Source organism: Tamandua tetradactyla, chromosome 14, assembly GCF_023851605.1.
Source record: "Tamandua tetradactyla isolate mTamTet1 chromosome 14, mTamTet1.pri, whole genome shotgun sequence".
In the NCBI taxonomy this organism is placed as follows: Eukaryota; Metazoa; Chordata; class Mammalia; order Pilosa; family Myrmecophagidae; genus Tamandua; species Tamandua tetradactyla.
The window spans coordinates 19,938,945-19,963,719 of NC_135340.1; the positions used below are offsets into that span (position 1 = coordinate 19,938,945).

General features: G+C 40.3%; 1 long non-coding RNA gene across 1 annotated transcript in view; it reads left to right on the top strand.

Moving 5' to 3' along the window:
* The window catches only part of LOC143655666 (uncharacterized), a 325,146-nt gene extending 300,648 nt beyond the window's left edge, over positions 1–24,498 (top strand). The window contains exon 6 of the long non-coding RNA XR_013162210.1: positions 24,069–24,498. This is a non-coding gene — a long non-coding RNA (uncharacterized LOC143655666). The remainder of the gene's footprint in view (positions 1–24,068) is intronic.
* Positions 24,499–24,775: the final 277 nt, after the last annotated feature.

Below are 24,775 nucleotides of genomic sequence, written 5' to 3' on the forward strand. Positions count from 1 at the left end.
TTGAAGAGATGTAGTGTTTTTGATCAATGATGCTAGAAAACAATTTCCCCTTCATTTTATAGATGGAAAAAAATTAAGAACTAACTTTTAGCTCAAAAGTAACTGCATAGGAATAAAGTATCAGCGGCTGAGAAAGTTCAAATAGAGTTGAGAGGCTACTCTGGCGTTCACTCTTATGCAAGCTTTTGTTTGACGTTGCTACCTATCATAACTTGCCAACCCCAACCAAATCCATTCCAGCCAATCCTAAAGAACACCTAGGGCTATATATAAAATTCTATAAAGTTTCTATGCACTAGGGTAACTTTCCAGAAACCTACAACCTTCAGATGGGTTCCTGGACCAGATAAGTCCTGAAACCTAGAGGGTCCATCCTCTCCAGAACATCAGCTGGTTCCATCTCCCTACCCCACATTATTGACGGTCCCTTCCAAAATGAAAAAGTGAGAATGGGCATAGCTCAAATACCCCTAAAGAGTAGGATAAAAAGATCAAAGGTGATGGTGGAGTTATACAGATAAGGTAGGGTTTAACAAATGAGTATGATTGCTGAACCATTAAATTGGTAATTTTTAGTCTCCAATATCTTAGAGCAGCTAAAAGTAAAAACCTAAAATTGTGGAATGGTAACCCATACCAAATTTTGAAATCTGTTCTACAACTAATTGTTGTGCTGTGCTTTGAAATTTATTCCTTTTTTGTGTATATGTTATTTCTCACACACACAAAAAAGTCAATTGTAATGATAAAAAAGATATTTATTCCTATAACCTCCTATATTCTAGAGCAGCTAGAAGCAAAACTCTGAGATGATGGTATGGCAGCCCATTACAAACTCTGGAATCTGTCCTGTAACTAGTGTTGAAGAGTGCTCTGAAAATTATTGCTTTTTCTTTCTTTGCTTTGTATATATGTTCTATTATACAATAAAAAAGTTTTAAAAAGTAGCTGTCTATAGGAAATCTGATACCATGATGCTCAAGGTTTTTGTCTCCCACCAAATACTTATCTTTGCTACCACTGTCTTCATTTTCACTGAGAAATACTTATTAAGGACTCATAAGATAAGCTAATCAGCTTTGATCTCTTTATGCTAAATTTAGCAGTCTCTTTAGTTGGTGAAAAGAAAATTTTGTAGGTAGAATGATATGTATACTAGAAGCTTTTTAAAATAAGTTGTCTAGCCAGGTAATATTTCAGAGAAACCAGGTAAAGATATGCTGTGGCACACACAAACAAACACTTCAATTGGTCTTTATCCAGCTGAGATAGCCTTCAACCACTGAATTCAGCTTGGAATTCACACCTTGCTCTCTGAAAATTAGAAAATTACATTAAAACTTATTAATGATCTTTTGAGACAAAGAGTACCATAAGAATTTTTTTAAAAAGTGAAATATGGGATGAGGTATTCTCATGTGTTTTAGGTGATGTCCATAAGACTACCTTTTATACTTTGCCTCAGAGAAAGTTGTTAATGGGATAAAGTTGAGATATGATGACAAAATGAGTTAAAATACTTCCTTTGATTCTTTGGACATTTAATAATTCAAAGCAAGAGTTATCTATCTTTCCATGTCAGTTTTGACAGACTACGTAATGTATATATTGTAGACAATGATAAGTCACTAATCAACCTACTACCCATCTTTCATTTGGTTAGTCAGTCACATTTATTGGGCATAAAATATGCTAAGCACCTTGGGAAATTAGGAAAGGAAGATGGAAGTCTTATTCTGGAATGTGAGTGATTGACATTTTCTCTGGGCTTTTGTTACAGAATTTGCCCCACCTTGGGCTCTCAGAACATAAATACTGTGGAAACTACAGTGTTTTCTTCCATTTCCAGCAGCAGTTACTCAGTCATGCTCTGTAGAATGCCACTTTCGCCGGGGGAGCCAAATTATCCATTCTTTCTCCACTGTGGAGTAGCAGCAGATTTGTTTCTCCCCATTCTGTTGGTAGCAAAAGCAAAGCTAAGTAGAAAGGTCACTTCTGGTAAATTCATTTAACTCCGAAATCTTAAGATTTCACTACAAGTGACAGGATAAGGGTTATAAATGACGAGTGCAGGGTTTGTTTAAAATTAAGCTCCCATTGTTATATGCAGTGCTTCCTGGAAGAGTGTTGAGAAGGCAGAGTGGTGTCTCTGTGCAGTTCTGAAAAAGAGAAACATTAAAGAAGTTGCTGAACCTGCACACCACTTCCTACGACAAAAGGGAGTCCCCTGACTTTTCAGAGTGAGTTTTAAAAAGTCATGTACACACTGTCTTGGAAGGCATAGTAAAAGAAAAACCTTCAAACAATAGACATATTTGGTAGAATTCTTGAGGGAAATGTGGTAATTTTATAACTGAGAAAACAAACATAAATATTTAAGGAATGCTAAGCTTTCCCAGAGGAAACTTCTTTCCCTCTCCAACATGGCATGTGATCTGCCTGCAGGCTTTTCTAGTCAAAGAAGCCACCTACATCTCTCACCAAGTGAATATTCAGAAAGACTCTCAATGTGTCTGTTAATTCATGTCTGTGTGATTAAGATATTTATTGGAATATTGCACGGTAACATAAAAAACCAGGGGACTTTGGAACAGTATCATAAACCCCTCTGATGGGATGGATATGCATTAGAAAAGATCACACATCCCTTGTCAATTAGTTCTTAAGATTCATGGCCTAGGAAAGCAATTAAATCAGTCGAGTATTTAGCAATGGTGAGTATAATACAATAAAATATTTCATCATGAATTTAGCTCAGTTCACTTGGAAAGCAAAGGGTAGAGGCCGAGAGAAAGACAAAATGGTTGTATAGTTCAGACTTCTCTAAGAAATACTAAATGCACTTAACTACGTCCCAGAATGCCTAGATAAAATGTTTCATTTCCAATTTTACCGTAGTCAAAGTTAAATAATTGGGAGCAGGATTTAGGTAAAAAGGAGAAAATACATATATATTTACATTAAATTATCAAGACATAATTTTGACTCTTCACTTTTTACTTTTGGCTTATATTGTTTTCTGAGTAAACCTGGATATCTCCAACTGTGACCTGTATATATCTCCAACTAGATGAGAGGATAACAGAGAACTTGGGGAAATGTTTGCTTTAGTTCCTTTATGCTTGAATCTACTGTGCCCCTGAGAGACTCACAGGATGGAAGTAAAACCATTTATACAGGGCTCACTGTTCCCCTCCCTCCATCACTCTTGCCACGGCCCTCCATTACGCTTACCCAGCCACCACCCTTCTACTCTGGCAGTTGGTGTAGGTCCTGCAGTAGTGCTATGGCCTGACCCATATAGTACTGTGCCCTTTATCATTGAGTGACTATAAACAGAGAAGTAGGGGTAATGTTTGAAGGGCATCTAGTTAAAAATGATTTCCTTATAAGGTATCTGCCCAGGGTTCTTAATTGTCATTCTCTGTGAAACACAATGAAAGCTTTGTTTGAGTTCAGAGAGTCTTGAGGTATTCATATTTCTGCAAGTTATGTTTTTAGAGAAATTACCAGGTAAGGGGCTCAAAATGAACATGTCAGAGGTCTATGGATGGGTACTTTCTATGACTACTTGTGCTTCCCAGCAGATCCAAAGAGAAGTTGGGGAGGTGCTATTAGGTGGATCAGCAATGGTGGTGACAGTATAGACTGAGTTAATGCATGCTGTCTTTAGTCCAAAAGGCTGAGCAGTGGCTGGTATGATACCTTTCCTTTACAGAAGGGAATACTAAAGGATGGGCCAGAGAATTACAAACAATATTCCGGGAATTGCAATGCTCAATTGACCAACTTTCCTATTATTCTACATATGGAATCAGCACATTGGGTGTTGATGCAGCTGATTAGTTCTCTCTGTCAGCCCATCTCTGTCTTGAAAAAGTACCATCTGGGGGCTAATGAAACTGGATTGAATCTAAGTAATAGTCTCAGAGGTATATGGTCTTGCCCCTGTGGTGTGCTTGAGTCAACTTGCACTTGCACAGGAGAGCCAACTATATGCATCTTTTTCCAACTATGTTCACTGATAACATAGTGGTAGCTTGCAATTGGCCATGGAGGAGTATTTATACCATGCAAATTGGCAAAGGCTGCAAATCATAGCCAGTTAAACATTTACCAGCATATCATTGCCTTGAGTCCTTACATGGTTCAATAGAAGGCTTATGCAGACAGGAAAATGTCTTAAAAGGTATAGCAAAATGATTTGAAGTCCAGGGGTAACACCCATTGAAGATAAATGGCATGAGGAACAGAACTTTTCATCTGATTCTGAAGATATTAAAATTTTCTCACCATGTGCCTTGCTTATAAGGCTTGGCTCGTGATTTTTAATTAATCTCAGTCCCCATTCAAAACTGTCCAATATTAGCCTTATCTATGGATAAGGAAAGGAGATTGTGCTAAGGAAAAATTGGAGCAAGAAGCTATTACTACCCACCTCTGCACATCCCAGGAGATCCTTCAGGAGAGTTCTGGTAGGGAAAGGAGGAGGGCATAGTAGCTAACTCTAACAGCTTCTGTTGTTTACCTGCCATATGTTTGTTGGCAGGGAGTTTTTCCCTTAGCTTGATTTGCATCACTCTCCTCTCTGTCTCCACTCCTACAGGCATTTGGGGGCTTTGCTCCCTGGTACCCCAAGCATCTTAGCTGGGGTCTAACTCCCTATCCTGTTTCTAGAACCCATGGTGTTCTATCCCTAGTTGTCATTCTACTGAAGAGTTCCTAGATAAAAAGGGGAGCTGACCGAGAGCATCATCCAAGTAGTTTACAGAAGCAATTCCAAACCATTCCCAGTTTTAGAGGAGGTCTGGGAGACTAGAAAATGGGGCATAACTCCTTTTAGTTGCCTTAGGAGGGAAGGTCAGAATCTGGTAGTTTCTGGTAGATGTGGGCCGTTGGGAAGGTTTGGAGAGTCTTGATGACTGTCTATGTCTGTGTGGGTTGGGGTCCAGTGTGGGGAAAATGTGCAGGAGACAAAGGGCAGGTGCCAGCTCCGAAGACTCCCGAGACTGCTTGCATTTGCTCACTGCAAGGCCCTGGGAGAGTTTTCTGTTTTTGTTCTGCTTCACAATTATAGTCACTAGATTCAGCAAAGATCCACTAATTAACGTGGAGAAGACTCTTTGAAGATAAAAAGACAGTGGCAGGGTGGGGTGGGGGTGGGGGGTGGAATAGAAGAAGAAAGTAAGGACCAAGGAGCAGGTTTATTTTAAACACACATGTCTTTGCCTGGAGGTGCCTTCTTGTCTACCTGGAGTATATTTTTGTTCAGAGATAGTTTTTAGATTTTACAGAATGCTTTTAAACATTTCTTTACTAAGTGTATTTTTAAACAGAAAGACAAGTCATTTCCTCTGCAGACCTCATTCTGCTCATCCATTAAGTGAGAGATTTATCTATGCATTAAGTTTCCTTCCAGTCAGTTACTTCGAGCTTGAACCTTCCATGTGGTCAGGAAGCTGCTGTGAAGCATCTATGTAGAGCCATTCTGGAGCCCATGTGATACTTTTCCTAAAATTGGATTTAGGAAACTGGAATTTGGGGTTTCACAGCATAAGATGAAACAAACCAAAGTTTATCATTCGTTTCTCTGAGTCCTAAATAGGAACCTGTTCTCATGTCCTACACAGTGCTAATGAACACCTTGTTCTTTTCCTATTCTTGGCCTCAGTTATTTCAGACGTGAAACGGAGCTGCTATCCTTAATTTTTAATTTGCTTGATAAATGAATATTAGCATAATAGTTCCAGCATAGGTGTGGGCTGAATTAAGACTTTTGGAAGACTTGGACACTAAGAAGACTGTGATATGTACAATAAATTATCTGCCATACCAAAGGAATCCAAAAATGAAAACAATATTAAACTGCAAAATTAGTCCTAAGAAGGCCAACAAGATTCTTCTTTTTCTCATTATGACTACTTTGATACTTTTTTAAATATTACTTTTAAAAATATTGGTATCTCCATTCTCCTGGTGTCCTACATGTATGCTATTGGGTAATGCATCTCTGGCTAAGCCTTCTGATTCCTAGGAAGCAAGTATCTTTTGAGATCAGGCATCCTTAGTAATATACTTGACTACATTTCTTGAGGTTTTTTTGGCCATTGTTGCAACGCACAGACAGTTCTCTTATCACCCAAGTTTATAAGAGCTGGTGCTACATCCTTCCCTTCACTGTGGTTTGTCTTTGATATTAGCACACTCTCCTGTGGTTCTGCACGTTTACATCTGTTTCATCTACTTGGAATGCCCACACCCACCTCTGCACCTGAGAAACTCATTATCTGTCGTGACTCAGATTAAATGACCACATCTCATCAGCATCAGTCACTTAATGTTTGAATCTCAGTTTTCCCATCAGGAGAGTAGAGATAATGATATCTCCCTCACTGGGTTGTGGTGAAGATTAAACCCACGTTAATGTGCAGAGCTCCCAGTAAAGCATCTGAGTCATAGAACATTCAACAAAGGTTTGCCCTCCTTCGCTCCTTCCCTCCTTTATCAGTTTCCTGTTGCTGCTGTAACAAATTACTACAAACTTAATGGCTTAAAAGAATGCAGATTTATTATCTTATACTTCTGGAGGTCAGAAATCTGAAATGAATCTTACTTGGTTGAAATCAAGTTGTTGGCAGGATTGATCTCTTTTACAGAGATCCTAAGAAGAATCGGTTTCCTTGCCTTTTCTAGTGTCTGCCTGTTCCAGCTGCCTGCATTCCTTGGCTTGCAGCTTCTTCCATCTTCAAATCCCATGATAGCCAGTTGAGTGTTTCTAATGATGCCATCTCTGGTTCTGACTCTCCTTGCAATTTAAGGACCATGTGATTTAAATTAGGCCCAGCTGGATAATCCAAGCTAGTTGTTTTATTTTAAGGTTAGTTGATTAGCACAAAATTAATGCCCTCTACAACTGTAATTGGCCTTTGCCATATAACATAACATATTCACAGATTGCAGCAATTAGAGTATGGATGTCTTTGGGACGCCATTATTTTTCTCCCCCTTTCTCAGGGTTTCCACAGCTCTTTGTCCATATTTCTCAAAGCTACCACATTGTCAGTTTGGGTTTCTTTGGTATTTCTCCAAATATACCATAGTTTTAGTTGTTTGGTCTTTCTTAATAAGTAGAGTTTCATGCTGTGTATGGTCTTCTGAACTTACTTTTTCCATTCAACATTGTACTATCTCTGACTCTTCTGTGTTGTTGCTTATAACTGAAGTTCATTCATTTTCTCTATTGTATAATATTCTACAGAGAGAATTTACCATAGCTTATCCATTGTCTTAGTGATGGGCATTTGGCTTGTGTCTAGTTTTCATGTTTTTAGGAACAGTATTGCTATGAAAATTGTTATACATGTCAGCTGATACACATGTGCAGAAGCAAAATCTTCATCTTTGGTAACTTAAGCATAAAGAAAATAAATACTGATCAGCTGTAACCAAGAAGTTAAGATAAAGGAATAGTTATGATTGCTGAATCATTATATAGATATTCCTTTAGACGTAGGGAATTATGTTGAAGTCTCTGAACTGTAGCCTAGCTGCCTTGATCTGTTGGTGATTGTGTAGGCTTTCTCTTGTGTCCTTGTGATTATAAAAACCTTGTGACTAACCTTCACTTGTACATTTTCATCCAGTTTTTCAACTTTAGAGTCTTATGATCACTAAAAACAACTCCTAATGTTTATTAATGAAGGGTCTTGGGTCAGCCCCAAACTAACCCACCCAAATCCAAAGTTATCTTGATAACTGAAGCAGAAGCTAACCAAAATGGGCCCATCTGACATGCGCAGTAGCTTAGACTTTAACCTATAGGTGACCAATACCTTATTATAATACTAAAACTTATACCATCATCATTTTAAGGCTGCTGTTTTCTTACATACATTCTGTGACTAAGTTTGTAATCAATTTATTTGTGCTCAATAATTAGATCATCTCTAATTACATCATCTAGAGCTATGAAGTCTCATTATCCTAAAACGTGCCCATCTTTTTTACTATGAAACTATAACAAATTATTGCAATTCAGAGAGACAGAATTTGGGACTGATAGGCCATCTGATCTCCTGCTCCATGCCTAGCAATAAACTCTTTCTCTATTTGAAACCCTGGTGTCTCAGGAATTGGTCATTTGAGCACATTGGGCAGAAAACTCGCTGCCTTTGTCTGGTAACATGACTATGGGAGAAGATCTTCAAATTTGGGTAGGAACTGCAGGGGTGGGGCAGAGAGAGGATAGTTGGTAAAAAAAAAGAAAGAGGAGAGAGAGAGAAACGCAGAGACAGAGACTGTCTGGATAATGCAAGGCCAAGGAACAGATACTTGGAGGAGAGACAAGTCGAATAGGAATTTGCAAGCAAAATACTGTCTGCTGTACAATATAAATGCCTTTCTCCATCACCATCTCCAATGTATCAGTAAATTGCTTTGCATACCAATGCTCTAATACAAGTGGGTCTTGCTTCGAAAATACTCAAAAGACAATGAAAAGACAGTAGACATATAGGTTATAAACAAAGAAAGATGTATTTATTTATTACTAATATCAAATCAGCTTCTCCCCACCCTTACTAAATAAATCTTGAACAAATAATAAAAGAATATTGGTGGATGGGGAAATGTATAAGATTCTACAAAGGTTCCATGCTCTAGAGTAACTTTCCAGAAACCTACGACCTTCAGATGGGCCCTGGATCAGATAAGTCCTGAAACCTAGAGGGGCCCAGCCTCTCCAGAACATCAGCTAGTTCCATCTCCCTATCCCATATTATTGACAGCTCCTTCCAACATGAAAAATTGAGGATGGGCATAGCCCAAATATCCCTTAAGAGTGAGAGAAAGACCAAAAGTGCTGGTGGAATTATACAGAGAAAGTAGGGTTTAACGTACGAATATGCTTGCTGAATCATTAAACTGATACTTATTTTAGTCTCTAGTATCCTAGAACATCTAGAAATAAAAACCTAAAATTGCAGAATTGCAACCCATACGAAAGTCTGAAATCTGTTTTACAACTAATTGTTGTGCTGTGCTTTGAAGTTTATTTTGTATATATGTTATTTTTCAAACACACACACAAAAGTCAATTGTGATGATAAAAAAAATTTATGCCTTCTAGCCTCCTATGTTCTGGAGCAGCTAGAAGGAAAAATCTGAGATGATGGTATGGTAGCCCATGACAAACTCTGGGATCTGTCCTGTAACTACTTGTTGAAGAGTGCTTTGAAAACTATCGCTTTTTTTCTTTCTTTGCTTTGTATATATGTTTTATTATACAATTTAAAAAGTTAAAAAAAGAATATCAGTGGAGGGGATACTAAATGTTTAGCCTATTCAGGATACCCACATACTTTGATCTGACATTTTGAATGAATGAATGAATGAATGAAAATGCCTTGGAATAAACCGTCACTGGTATCAGCAATTCCAGCACCAGTCCTAAGGGGAATAACTCTAATCTTTGAATTAAGAAGATAAAATATGTGTGTGCATGGTGTAGACCAAACTATCAAAATATTTAGTGTTCCTTTAAAAACAACGAAACAACAACAAGGAAACGGCTTAATTTTGATATAATTTACTAATTTACATTTTGCTGGGCTCATATTGCCTACATACTGTAAATGGCATAAAACCAAGATCTGAAGGACCCTAGTTCTCCAAAAGCTCAGATTCTCCTGCTCAAATTTTCCCTTTTGTTTTAGGTGGAAGCAAATGCTATTTTAGGTGATCACAGTCCTAGGGAAATGCTTAAGGGCTGATTGTTCTTTCTTCAGGCATCTGGCTCCTTAAGACTATAAACTAAAGCATGCCTGAAGCATAGGGCATGATAAACACAAGTGCTTTTGACATCCTGATGCACAATCATGTTCCTACATGCTCCATATAATCGGACTGCAAACAATGCTCCTTTTCTTCCTTATGATCGCCAACATATATTGCTGCGAATATCTGAGCAAAACTATGATAATTGCAATGATTGTGCACTCAGAATTCCTGAGCTTAGCAATGATGAGGAAAGTTCTTTGTGGTTTTTATGAAATCCAATAAACCCTGGAATATATGGTGGCCAGTTTTTAGCAGTTAAATTTTTGAAAAAAACAAACACATTTACAAGTGAATTTCTCCTATATTAACAAATTTCAAATAACTCCTTCAGTTTGAGCCTGTTGGAAAGCGGCTTTTAGGTGCTCAGTCTCCAACACCTGGGGCATTCTAAGCGGACAGCCCACTGCTGAGGAGAGGATGCTCAATCTACTTTGGCGGCCTCTTTCCTACCCTAACCCTAAAACTCTGACTGAGACTAACTACGACGTAATTTGTGGGGCCCATTGCAAAAGGAAAAGACAGGGACCCTTGTTAGTAAATTATGAGGCATTTCAAGACAGCAACAGCAGAACACTAAATCAAGCTGGGGTCCTTCTAAGTGAGGGGCGAGTGGAATTCATGTGTCAGAGGCCCATCAAGCAAGTCCTGTCTCTGACCTTCCAAAATAATGAGAAGATGGGGTAAGCGGGGAAGTCCCCCAGCCCTCTCCGGCACAATTTCCAGGGTGAGCCAGCTCGGTGAATAGGCAAGAGAAGCCTGGGGTGAAGCACCGTGTGGCCTTCAAGATTCCTTTTAATCATCAAAGCCTATTCCTTAAAAACCCCATCCTGAAGGAACTCTAAGTCTAAGGCAACATACTCTCCTTCACTGCTCCTTCACAAACTCAGCATCCCAACTTTGCCGCTTATTATCCATTCTGGTAGGGGGTTGGTAACTTGTCAGCTCTTAGCCTCAGGTTCCTGAGTAAAATGGGCACAGTGTTACTTATCTCAGGGAGTAACTGAGGATAGAACTAAACAATGCCTGTAAAGAGCTCTAAGCACATAGTCAGCTCTTAATAAATGGTGATAACTGTTGCTATTAATTATTAGTAACCCCTTGCTTTTGGAAAAGTACATGTGTGATAGAAAAGGTCTTATTTGTGTTCCATCATCTTGGGGCCCCGGTGCGACAACTTGGCTGAAGGCTTACGCTACCTCAGCAGGCCTTCTCCGACTCAGTCCTTTTTCTCCAGCTTCCTCCAGCTTAAATTCTTTCACATGTAGGATCTCAAAAACGTGACAAAAGTCTACATGCTAACAAAGCCAGAGCTGCCAGCAAGGTCACTCAAGGAGAGGCAACCTTGTCCTCTGGGCATGCAGAACAATCTGCATTTATTCAGAAACTTCAGAGGCTTGCACTACCACTGAACCCCAGTGTACACTTATCTCACAAGCCTCCCACCCAGCTAAGAAGAAAGAGTCGGTTCAATTATTAAATCAGCTGAGAGGGGCTGTCAGGATCTATTTGTTGGCACTGCTGATGACATCAGAGAACAGGTTCGGTCCCATTATTTGGAAGCGCCCTGATGTCCACACTTGCTCCCTTGTGACTGAAGGAATCGCTTAGTCCCAGAAGACCACTTCCCTGCTACTTTTGAACTTCTGCTGCATGAGAAAGTGCACGCCTGGGTCCTCCTGTTGGTGCCCTATGAAATCTGCCTTCTCTGCCTCCAAAATAGCTCAGAATGCATTCCTCCTCTCTCGAAAAGAATGCTCTATTTCATCAGAAGGAGCATATTGTTAAATTATCCGCACCTTTTCCTCAGTTTTGGAGCAGGTAACTGAGTATAGACTCAGTTGAAGGTTCTTTGGCCTGAGAGAATTTGTCAGAACAGAAAAGGAAACCAGCATTTTTTGTCAAGCACCTTCTGGGTTAATCTATGTAAAGGGTTTAGAGCTGCGCCTGCACATTGCAAGCACTCTGTTAGCTGAGAATAACACGGCCCCATAGTGTATCTGGTGTGTGGTCACTATTCAATAATACGTTCATTCTGAAGTAGAATGGTCTCTAATTCCAAAGGGAAGTAGAGAACAGAGGGAGAAACCTGCATGCCCTGGAAGGGTTCTGGCCCCGTTCAGATGCAACTGGCCCAAGAAGCTGCTGCACTTCCTGAGATGGAGGTACCAGGCTTGTCCTGTCTTGGGTTGGTGGCTCTGTGGGTACCTGAGTCTGGGCTGTTCCTCTGGGGTGATCATACTAGTCCCTGTATTTTGCTCTGGTGCAGTCATACCTTCACTTCTTATTTGTCCACCAAAGACACTGTTTCTCCCCAGTGGGCAGAGCAGGGCCACCCAGGCCGACCAATGGCTCCCAGGAAGCTGAGCTTCCATTCTGCCCTGAGGCCTGGCAGCAAAAGAAGACAATTGAAAAATGGGGGCAATAAATGAGGCAGCTCCTGGTGGACAATACCTCTTTGTTTCCTGGTAATGATTCCTCCGAGGCTTAAGATTTGAAGAGTCTGGAATCTGAGCAACCGGGTTCTTTTTTCTAGCTTCTGGAATCCTTTCCCTTGTGCCTGGAGTAAATCCTTACTTAAGACCCTGCCCTACAAAGGTCAGGTTACAGTTGGCCTGTCTGAGCTTGGTATACTTGGATAGACAAAGCGCAAGGGTGGGATCCAGCAGAGAACAGCAACCTCGGACAAACATTCCCGGACACGAGGCAGGAGAGAGAACTTGTCCGTTGGCCCTGCCACTGCCAGGCTAGGTGAAATTACCCCCATGGGGCTCTTTTTACAAACTGAAGGTAACATTAACTGACTCCGGGAACTATCCTAAGACCAATTACACCTCGTAACTCCTTAGAGGAAGGGCTGCAGAAAACCAGTTACGGGATTTCCAGTGTGGAAAGAGCCATCAGCCTCACAGACCCCCTGATTCGGGGCCTAGTGGGGGTGTGGTGAGAGGAACAAGGAGGAAGCTCCATTCTCAGGAGGACAGTTCTTCCCTCCTCCACTCCCTGCCCTGCCCCCCGCCCCCCCAGGCTTCTCCACAGACAAGGGACATACTCAGGAATGGGGGCCCCTTGGGGACAGGAATTCCCAGAATTCCTGAGGACAGGAATTCTGGGAAGAAAGCATGCTTTAGGCCTGTGAAGTTTACCCATCTGTTCTTACCATACCATTCTCTTTTACTCCACTGCCCTCTGTTAGCTTTTTATTTCCCCTGACTCCAGTCCTTTGGTTTTTCACACACACAGAAGGTGAGTTCCCGAGGACAGGCCTGCTCTGGGAGGGTGATGGGTTTTCCTTGGGGGGAATGTGCGCTCTGAGCATCAGTGGAAGGTCAGTCCTCGTGTTTCTCACCAAGCTGACTTAGAAAAATTACATTCTGCAAGTCCTGCCTTGTTTCTCAGCTCTGCCCTTTTTATAAATACCATTCCTCCCGAGAGGGAGAAGCTTCTGTTCCTATGTCAAATTGTCAACAAAGAGGTGAGCCAAGCTACAGAAAATGCACTTACAATATCTGGCACACATCTAGGACCCTGATGACAAAATAAAGCCATCCCTTGTTTGACAGTGATTTTTACAGGTGAAATTCTTAGCCAACCACCAGAGGGTGCCCACAGAGCTCGCTGAAAGAGCTAAAACCTGGAGAATGAGGAGAAAAAATTTCCAGGAAGACCGAGATCAAATGAAGCTCGCCCACACCTGAATCAAATATCTGCACAGGCCAGCTAAGGAGCTATGAGGGGTGCAGAGAAGGAAAAGCTGGGGGCAAAAGTAATAGACAATACTGCCTTTTTAGCTAAACAGCTAGTTCCTTGGTTTTAAACTGGCTATTGCAATAGCACTTTGAGGGTTGGCCTCAGGTGCATTTTTATTCCCTGGCAAAACTTCCTTTCCCTACTGGCAACCGTGAGTACAAAGGAAATGCAAATGTATGTAAATATCAGCCTAATAACAGTAGGCTTCTCGGAAGGTAAGGTTTTTGCTACCACTGCTGCTGCTTCTATGGCTAGTAAATAAATAAATAGTAAATATGTGAAAGTCCTATAAGCAAATGAAAGGAAGAGAGAGTATCTGAGCCACTCCTCCTCTAGGGTGAGGTCTCAGAAGAACTGGGGAAGCCATGTTTGGGTATTCTGTGACTGAAGAGATGGCCTTGTATGGGGGTCTGTACGGCCTGGTGTGGTGACTGGCACACAAGTAGATGGCCTGTAAATGTTTGTTGAATGAATGAATAGGAGGTGAGCTGGAAAGGGTGTGACATAGCCTTAGCAGGCTGGGAGCTACCAACATGATGAGGGGAGAATTGAGAAAGGGGAGGATGGGGTTGGAATGGGAGTTCTCCAGTGAGTAGGGGTCCCATGTTTCATCGGGGTTGTTGCCTATGCTGTGGATGAGCAAGGTTCCAGAACGGGATGTGTTCGCTTTGTCCTAGTGATGGCCAGTTGGCCCAGTGACCCATTCATTCATTTGTAGTGACTGATTACGTGCTGGAGAGCCTGGCCACCATCCTTGTCCTTCTATAGGGGTCTTCAGCTGCCCTGAACTCTGGGGATGTAAATGCTGGAGGAAATGAGCACACTGCTAATCCTGGGCAGGGGCTTTAGCTCTCTGGAAATCCAGCCACATGTGATGAGGCTGAGGTGTTGGTTGTTGGGCAATTTGGGCTCTATCTGAACATGTGCAGGCAGTACGTGTGTACGTGCCCTGTGTGTGTCTGAGCCTGGGTGCTACACAGGTGTGAATGTGGCTTGCAATGAGGCCTTCACCCTGGCATGGGGTCTACCACATAGCCCCTTGGCAGATCCCGGGAGCCCTTTCTGGTACACAGAGGAAGAGAAAAGGTGATTCACTTTTAAGTTTAGAAACAGTTGTAGTTTGGTTAAGAAATTATTTTCCTTAGATTTCTACACCTCCAATTTGTCACAGAAGGATTTATATTATCCATTCCTTGCAAGGTATATAAAGTAGTCTTAAAGTAAATTTTCCTTTTCTGATATTTCCCTCTTTGGGACTGCTTTAATGATAATTTGCTGCCGATGACATTCAGATGAACCAGGGGGCCATGACTGACTTGGAGGAGAGAGAGTGGTTTTAGGAATTTTCCTCTCTCTCTTCTCCTGCCCATGGCTAAGTGCATATAACAATCATATTCTCCCCCATTAGAGTGAGAAGTATGAGTTTCTAAGGCCATGACTCTATCCTTTCTTTGCAAATAGTCTCTGACACTGATGATTCCTTTCTGAGCAGTGGCTCAGTAGGGCCACTCAGGCTTTCAGAAACCTTTGATGACATGGGTTACGTCTTCTTCTAGTCCTTTCTTGTTTCTGACCCCAACAGGTCTTAGCACTACACTGCGTACTTGAGCAATGCTAGATCCAAATGAGAGGCTATCAGGAAAAGGCTTCGGTAAGACAGGTAAAGGAAAGGAAAAGTTTCTGGAAAGCTAAGCAGCCTCCTGAAAGAAACTTCTATCAGATTTCCCTAGCAGATAGTTTTTGTAGCAATAAGCTGTCTGGGGGGAAAATCCATTTTTAAAAGGGGGAAGAAAAGGTAATCTGTGTGTAAAGGCAAGAGACGGCCCAAACAATATCTTGCCTGAACTCCCTCAAAGAGGAGTTTTGTGATTATGGGGCTTGTTAATCATAGACATAGTGTAGGCCAGAGAACTCTACCTACCGTTGATACACTGATCAAGGGCCAGGTGATGTGTGGATCTGTGAGTGCATTTTATCATATATGTAGAGATAGTCTCTTTGCTATTTTCGAGAAGACTGAAGGGAAGGAAGTCAGCTTTAAAATTTGTAAAGAAACAGTATAAATGCTTACCTTTCTCTCGGTCTACTGAATAAATGCAATTCTTTGAAGCTCAACTACTTACTTTGTTCATTTGTTTATTTATTAAAAATCTTGGATGTCTACTCTGTCTCAGGTACTGAGACATTTATTCAGTGGAGACATGATGAGCCAGACAGCATGAATTTCTTCCCCTCACATGGTTCACAATCTAATAAGGGAGGCAGACAAATGATCAGATTGCATTAGAGAGGCCAAGCTTTGCCTGCACTCCTGCAGCTTCTGCTGGGGGAATCCTTGCCTACAGCATGTGGAAGGGGCAGCCTCTGTACTACAAGACTCCACGCATCATCTGCTGCAACTAGGCAAGAGATGGGCATCCAACAGCTGGCTAGGAGTCCAGTCCCTGTGTGATTCTAAAATGGGCCAACCCAGTTTCTCACCTGGACATTTGTAATTGGGAAGCTGAAATATGAGTCAGATGTGGGGAGTGGGCTTAGCGATTATGGAAACTTGGGCTGAAACCACCTGATAAGCCATGCACACCCATTAGGATATACACAGCAGAGGGAGCCAGCCAAGAGAGAAAGTGAGAGAAGGCAATGGGGCAGACTCATGGGAAGAGCCAACATGAATTTAAGTGACACAAGAGATAGTCACTTCTCTTGCCATTCCTAAAGCAGGAGGCTGTAATTCTTTATCTTCGTGTCCTGTTAGATTGTAGTTCTCAAAAATAAATTCCTCTCTTCCTAAGCTAATTGGAGTTCCTTTTCCTTACAGTAAAATGTTACTTGGTTTTAATTCAAACTGTTAGAGAAAAAGGTATTAGTTTCCTGGAGGTACTGTAAAAAATTGCCACAAACTTGAGGGCTTAAACCAACAGAAATTTATTCTCTCACAGTTCTGGAGGCCAGAAGTTCAAAATCAAGATATTGGTAGGGTTGGTACCTTCTGAAGGCTCTGAGGGAGAATCTGTGCTGTGCCTCTTTCCTTGCTTCTGGAGGCTGTTGGCAACCCGCGATGTAACTTGGCTTAGGACTGCATGACTCCATTCTGTCTTCACATGGTCTTCTCCCCTGGTGTCTCTGTATTTTCCTTTTCCAGCTCTTTAAGGATACTCTTCATTAGAGTTAGGGTCCATCCTAATTCAGGACAATTTCATCTCAAAATCTTACCTTAATTACTTTTGCAAATACTCTATTCCAAATAAGATCACATCCTGAGGTTCTGAGTGGGCATATCTTAGAGGGGGATGGGGCATAAGTCAGTCCTCTGCAAACAAGGTACAGATGTGATCATTGCTGAAGCATTGAATTGGTGGACCAGGCATATACCGAACCAACTAACAAAGCAGGGGTTTTCTGAGAGAGAGGGAGAGAGGAGGGAAAAGAGATATATGGCTGTGTGTGGGGAGGGGGAAGAATTCAATATTTAAAAAAAAAAAATTGAAGTCCTGGTGAAAAAATTATGATTTAGCTTTTTTTTTTCATTTTAATTTCATATTGAAGTAGCAAAAGGAAGCATACTGTTTTCAGTACCCAGGGTTTCTAAAGGTGTTAATTAACGTAATTTGTGATTTGCAACTAGTTCAGTGTGGTAGGACATTAGGACTTGGAAAGACTTTTTGTTGGTGATGACTTTGTTCTGTTTGTGACTTGCAATTATTGAGGCTTTTGTTGACCTTAGTGGGAAAAACCACCGTTTTCCTTTTTAAAAAATATCAGTGGGTTGGGGTTGAGGATTGAATAGATATGAGGAGGATTGTTGGTACAGGTTACTTTTGCAAGAAGCTTGATTGCGAAGTGAAAACAAGATTTAGGTGTCCCTGAAATGTAACTTCAGAAAGTTGGCCAATAATTTGCGATTTTCGTTTGAATGCTTCAATGAGCTTTATCTGCTGTCAGAACTTCTTAGGGATGGTTTCCAATCATGATGTCTACTAAACAATGTAAACTGAAGTTGATAACCAAGCCCTAAACTTCCCCCACCACACCCCACGTGTCTTCATGCTCGGGGAAAACCAGCATGTATAGCCTGATATACAGAACCACTTGTTGTAACCTGAATGTGCCATGGCAATGCTCTCAGTCCTTTGTACTGCCTGGAATCTTCTTCCCCACTGTTTACCTAATGAACTACTTATCTTTCAAGGAGCTGCTGGAATATTTCCTGTTAGTTCTACCCTTCCTTTCTGGTATGTGTATGAGGTAACGCACCCCAGAAGGGAGTTGCTCATTCTTTAGCATTCCCATGGTGCCCTTATACAATGCACATCACATTGACCACAGTACTATGAAACTCCCTAATTTTCTGCCTCTTCCACCAAATCACTGACATCAGGATCTCTGTCTTTCCTTCTTCCTGTCCTCAGCAACTTGCATAATATTTGGCATATAATAGGAGTTCAATAAATATTTGTTGAATAAATAAGTTTGTAGGTGCTATATTACTATTCAAACACTAAATGTGTGTAAAGTAGACACTATTGAATGTCTAGCAAAGGGAACCAGCCAGGAGAAAGAATGAAGGGAATAAGGGAGACTCACTACCTGTATCCATTTCCCACCTTCATTACTGCTTGAATCCAGATTTTGTGGAGATACCCATCCTCTTCCACACAGCTGTGTGCCTTAGGGGAAACTCATGGTTCTCCAGCCCAGGGTGGGCATGGTGGGGGGTGGGGGGTGGGGGGTGGGGGTGGGGTGTGTGTCTGATGGTCTAAGGGTAATCATGACCCCTAGCCAGTGCTTCAGAAATGGACCTGTGACCTGATTCTGGCCAGTGAGACAAGGGGTTCTTCTGTGAAATGCTTGCCCCTAAGAAAAGGATAAAAAAAATGATTTCTCTTTTCCCTCGGGGTATTGTCATGTCTGGGGAAGATTTCTGGAACTACCAAAGCCATCTTGCCACCAGTCTGAGAATGGCTGAGGATTCTGAAGATTGCAGACAGAAAGATAAGAACCTAAAATCTGTAATGATATTGGTGGGCCACTGAAACTAACTTCCCTGTCTGCCATCCCACCTCAATAATTACAGTGATAGCAATTAATACATTTCTTTATTGTTTATGCCTGTCTGAATCCTAACCGAAACAACTTGCCATATAGTGCATAGTCATTGAATATACTTTGATTTTAAAGTGATGGGTCTTAAAAATGGACAAGTGTGTTTAACCCTGTCATGCATTAGGATTTGGAAAAGTGAAGTATGGTGTTCCTATGGTCATCTCCTTATAAACCCAAGGTTATTTCACTTCCTTGGCTACACCACTCAGATCGTAAATGCTGAAGTTTTTTTCCAAAAGATTAGGAAAATCTGGTCATGAGGTATCTATGGAAAAGTTAATAAAGTAATAAGACAGAGCAGGACACCTCTTTTCCACTGGATCTCTGGCCCAAAGGAAAAGACTCTACTTTGGGGCGATACATCTATAAATAAAAAAAATCAAAGTACAAATATTTTTCTGTTTTCTTTTTATTGCTTTTTCTGAATTGATGCAGATGTTCCAAGAACTGATCATGATGATGAATATGCAATTATGTGATGATAGTGTGAGTTATGGATTATATAACAAGAACGGAATGATCATATGATAATGTTTGTGTTTGTATGTGGTTATGTATCATAAACAAAAAATAAATACTTTTAAAAAAAAGTACAAAATTAACATCAGTTCCATTCTAAAAAGTTAAATGTGCCCCTAGCACATGACTAGAACAATGAAACTGAATAAAAAGTCAAGAAATAGACTCAAATACATATAAGGATTTAGCAAATGATAAAGTTCTCATTTTAGATAAGTGGGGAAAAAAATTGTTTTTAAATGGTGTTTGGCAACCAGGCAGATGGCTATGACAATAAATACATAAATAAAGTTAGAGCTATACCACATACCTTACCAAATAAATTCCAGATGGGTCAGAGATTTTAAATATAAAAAATAAAACCATAAAAATATAAGAAGAAATCATGGAAGATTTTAAAAATAGTTTATGACTTAAGAAAACCTTTTAAAATATGACACAAATCATGGTGGTCATAAAAGAAAAGTGAAAAATTCAGCCATGTCAAAAAAAATAGTGTACAAAAATTAGCAAAGTAAAAAATCAATGGAAAAACTGGGAAAATATTTGCAGCTTATATATATATACAACCATTAAGAACAAGACCAACAACCCAATAGAAAACTGGGCAAAGGATATTTCAGTGATGCGGATTGGAAATTTGGCAATATCTCTCAAAAATGCAGTTGTACAACTTCTTTGATTCAGCAACTCTACAAGAATATCAGTTACAGACATACTTTTATACATGCGAGATCTCATATGAGCAAGGTTAATCTCTTGCAACATTGTAGTACCAAAAAATTGGAAATGGAAATGATCATTGGTGGGAAAATGGTAAGGCATATAATATTACATTAATATAATGGGTTACTATCACTATACAAAAGATTGAGGAACTCTGTGTACTGGTGTATAATGATCTCTAAAATATATTAAGTGAAAAAAGCAAGATGTAGGACAGATTCATGCATTACAGTTTGTGTAAATAAGAGATGGTGGGGAGACACCTTACACAAATGTATGTGTAGATATCTGCAAGGAGGAGTAGGCAGTTGATCATATTGGTGCCTCTGGAGTGGGAACTGGGTGGCTGAAATACGCAGACAGGAGGGAGGGAAATTCACTGTATATAACTATATACCTTTTGAATTACGAACTATGTGAATATGTTACCTATTCTAATCCCAAAATAAAAACAAAACTTTTAAAAGATATTTTGAAAGAAAAAAAGATGAATAGAAAACACATGACCTTGTCAAAACGAAAACTAAAAATGAGGCCCAGAAAATCTGATTCAAAAAATGCAGCGTGCCTACATTCGGCATGAATCGGGCCTGACATCCCTACAAACATCTTCAGCCCTTCTTCCAATGTCAGGTAGACCGGGAGTTGGCTTGTCAGCATTTCCCCCCATCTAAGTTTGTCAGGGCTGCTATCACAAATATCGCAGACTGCTTGGCATAAACAATTGGATTTTATAGTCTTGCAATTTTGGAAGCTAGAAGTCCGAAACCAAGGTGTAGTCAGGCCAGCCCTTCTCCTAAGTCTGTAAGGTTCCAGGGGTGGCAATCCTCCATCACACGACAATCTGCCTCCTTCTGTCTTCTCCTCTCTTGACTTCTGTGTCCAGCTTTCCTTTGCTTATAAGAACTTCAGTCATATTGGATTAAGGCCCACTCTGATTCAGTTTGGTCTCATCTTAATAGGGGAGGATCTATAAATAGACAGGATCTTTGAAGATTACATTTACAAATAAGTTCACATCCTCAAGGCCAGGGTTAGGATTTGAACATATCTTTATGGGGGACTTGATTTAATCTACAAAACCCCCTTCCCTCTCACTTCCCATTCTGCCTATCTCAAGTTCAAACACACCCACCAGGGATTTGCTTCTATGCTTCTGACTTCTTCATCCTCTGTGATGCTGTCCCAGGGCACAGCAGTAAGCTGAGGACATCCTACCTTTCTCTATCCAGCTGACGCATGCAATTGCTTGTATGAAGGGTGGAAGAGTAGTTAAGACACTTAATTTTAGAAAATTAGTGTAAGGCAGAAGAAAATGAAGCAGGTCAAGGTAGGGAGTTTTAACCTGGAGAGACAAGTGAGGGGAACTGGTAACAAATCATAGAAAACAAGAGAACCACCTACTTGCCATTCTTTGGCTGAATTTTTCTTTTCCAGACCTCTAGGGCTGATGCTTTATTAACATCAGAGGGGATTTGATGTCTTGTCATAGTCAGCCCTGACTATTGAAATGAAGAGGATAGAAAATGAAAATTATGGAAAATGAAAATCAATTGCATTCTTTAATTTTAGTCATTCCATAACTGGAGCATATTGAATACCACTTTAGGTTCTTTCATTGTTCAGGTTATTAATAACAAAGAGCCAAAGTATTTCACATTCCTAAAGAGTCTTTCATCTCAAAGGAGCCAATGTATTTCACTAATTCAGTTACCTGAACTTCACTTGGTAATTATTTGAGGATCACTTCACCCAGGGGTGAATTTTGAAGAGTTGTGTGACACAGCCAACAGTCACTTCATTCTCTAGTCACTGCAAAAGAAGAATGAATAGCTAATGGGGATGTCCTCCTAAAGGATTTGCCCAGTGAAAACTTCAGGGAGGCAGATGCTGAAAGAATGTAATTAACTGCCTGAAATTAATACTTCCAACCTTACTCAAGTTTTCCTGACCTCTTTACTAATGTCAGGGTAGAGAAGTGTCTTATCTCAGAAAGGGCTCTTCCAGCAACCATCATTCCAATTCTATCTCATTTTACACCTACGGTTTATTCTGCTTTGTTTTTCAGTGATTGTAAATGGTATTGTGTTTTTAATGTTCCTGCATATTCATTGCCAGAATATAGAAATACAATGATTTTTGGATGTTGATCTTTATTCTACGACCCTGCTGAACTCATTAATTAGTTCTAGAAGGCTGGGTTTTTCTTGGTAGATTCTTTAGGGTTTCCTACATAGACCATTATGTCATCTATAAATAGAGACAGCTTTATTTCTTCCTTTCTGGTCTATATGCTATTTATTTCCTTTTCTTGCCTTATTGTGCTGGCTAGATCACTGCTGAATAGGGTGGTGAGAGCAGACATCCTTGCAGACAACAATCTTTCCCTGCTCTGAATGTTAGGAAAAAAGCATTCAATCTTTTAAGAATAATGTTAGCTGTAGGTTTTTTGTAGATGTTCTTGATCAAGTTGAAGAATTTCCCTTCCATTGCTAGTTTTCTGAGCATTTTTGTTATGAATGTGAATTGAATTTTGTCGAAAGTTTTTTCTGCATCAATCGATATGCTCATGTGATTTTTCTTCTTTAGTTTATTCATACGGTGGATTAACTGTATTGATTTCTAACTGTGAACCAGTCTTGAATTCTGTAAGAAGTAGCCATTCCAGTACTATCCCATTCAAAATTTTATTTATAACAAATAATGTTTCATTTGTTTGAGTCTCTTTTGGAGATGGGTGGGGAATAAGAAGCTAGAGCTCTTTCAGTCAAGGGACCTGTGGCCCAATCCACTTTACTGAGTAAGGCTCAAAAGACCACTCTCTCCCCTCCACCTTCTTTCTACTGTTACCCAGAGGTCAGGAAACTGCTGCCAGCATCACAGCTAATCAATACACATGAAGCTGGCCATCAGACAGTAGAGCCTGACTACTACAAAAGCTCAGCCAGTACCGCCCCAGAAAGGAGAATAGTCTCTATCTCCCATCTGCATTCCAGATATCTATCATGTGAATGCATTTTATTGGTAGAAGCTAAATCACATCAAGAACCTTAGTAGGAAGAAAATCAGGGAAATGAGATTTTAAGCCTTTCTAGCTCCTATGATCCAGAGGAGAGCAAAGAAGTTGGTGGAAATAGATGCTGAGTGCCAATGAATCCAATAAGATACAGAGACTTCTCCCTCCCCTGGATATCTCTTTACAAGCACGCTCTAAATTCTTTCTCTTAATTTTTAATGTTATCTTTCCTCTCCTATTCTTCCCATAATCTTTCAAAAACCTATTGGGGTAAAAAAAAAAATATATATATATATATATATTAACGTGCCTGCTCATGCACAAAAATAAGAAGACAAAAAGAAGAAAAAAACCTATTGGGGGAGGATATTTGGCAGGGTAGATTTTGGTTGGGAGAGTAGGATGGGAAAAGAAAGGAGTAAGGTGCATTGCAAATAAAACAGTCTATTTTAATTAGCTGCATTCATGAAGAGATGTTTGAGAACAGGAGAAAGGAAGATGGCACCTGCTTATCCCCATTAAAGTCCGAATTTTGGCAGCTGGAAGTAGTGATGTTGGGCATATATCTCAGTTAAAGATAGCATTTGGAGTAAGCAAATGTTAAAGATTGATTCACAAGTGATCTTGGATTCAGGAATTGGATTGACCCAGCCAGACAAAGTGATAGGAATAGGCAGACAGGGATCATTCTCAGATAAACAGCCAAAGAATGAGCAGGACAAGCTGCAGCTTGATTGCCAAGTCAAAGTTGAGATCCAGTTGGTTGGGAAAGACAGAATTTGGAGCCATGAGTTCTGAGTGTGTGTACTTGCAAGCCCTCAGGGCCACAGGGTCGTCTTCTACCATTACAGAGCCCTGGTGGTATCATTTTCTTTGGGTAGGTGGGTGGTTCAGCCAGACAAAGGCTGATTTCCAAGAGCTCAAGATCTTTGTGGTCAATCAAGCTCTCTCCTCAGGGCCCAGGAAAGACTGAGTACAAACAGACAGCTTGATTGGATAATTATATACAATTGGATAGTGTCTACAAATGGGTAATAATATACAATTGAATATTGTATAAAAAGCCCTTGACTTTTTTTCCTTTTTCTTTTTTTAAAAACCTTGGATGGTAACTTTGAAGGCTACTGAACTCCTCGTCAAGGACACAGAGTCTAAAGGGTCAGAGAAGTCATGGATATGGAAGGCCACAAGAGCCTCTCAGTGACAAGATACCTTACCAATGGCCACAGTTCACTAACATATCAGTGAGCATTTGCCATATCACATTCTCAAGTTTATTTGTTATTCTTCATGGGGTTAGAGCATGATGTGAAAGAAGTGGAGGGAGTGGGAGGAATAGATTTATTCTTGTATGGATCAGAGCATTTTGTGCTACTTGGTGGCTCACTATACCGGTCTACAAATAAAAGACATTGGTTCCAAAAAGGACCCAACAAGCATCACCAGATCCATTGGCAGTGTTAGAAAAATATATTCTCAGGAACAATGGTATGTCCCAAGTATTCTTTTCACATCTGGTGGACTAAATGTTTTTTTCCATATATCTTAGTTTGCCAGGACTGCCGAACAAAGTACCACAGATTAGTTGTTTTAAACAACAGGAATGTATTTTCTCACAGTTTGGAAGCCTAGAATTCCAAAATCAAGTAGGGCCATGCTTTCTCTGAAATCTATAGCATGATGGTCGTGGCTTGTCAGCAGTCCATAACGCAATCTCTGCCTCTGTCACATGGCTATCTCTTTCTCCATCTGTCTCCTACAGTATCCACTAGTTATAGTATATTCTATCTCCATTTTAGATGAGGAAATTTGCTCAAGGACATTCAG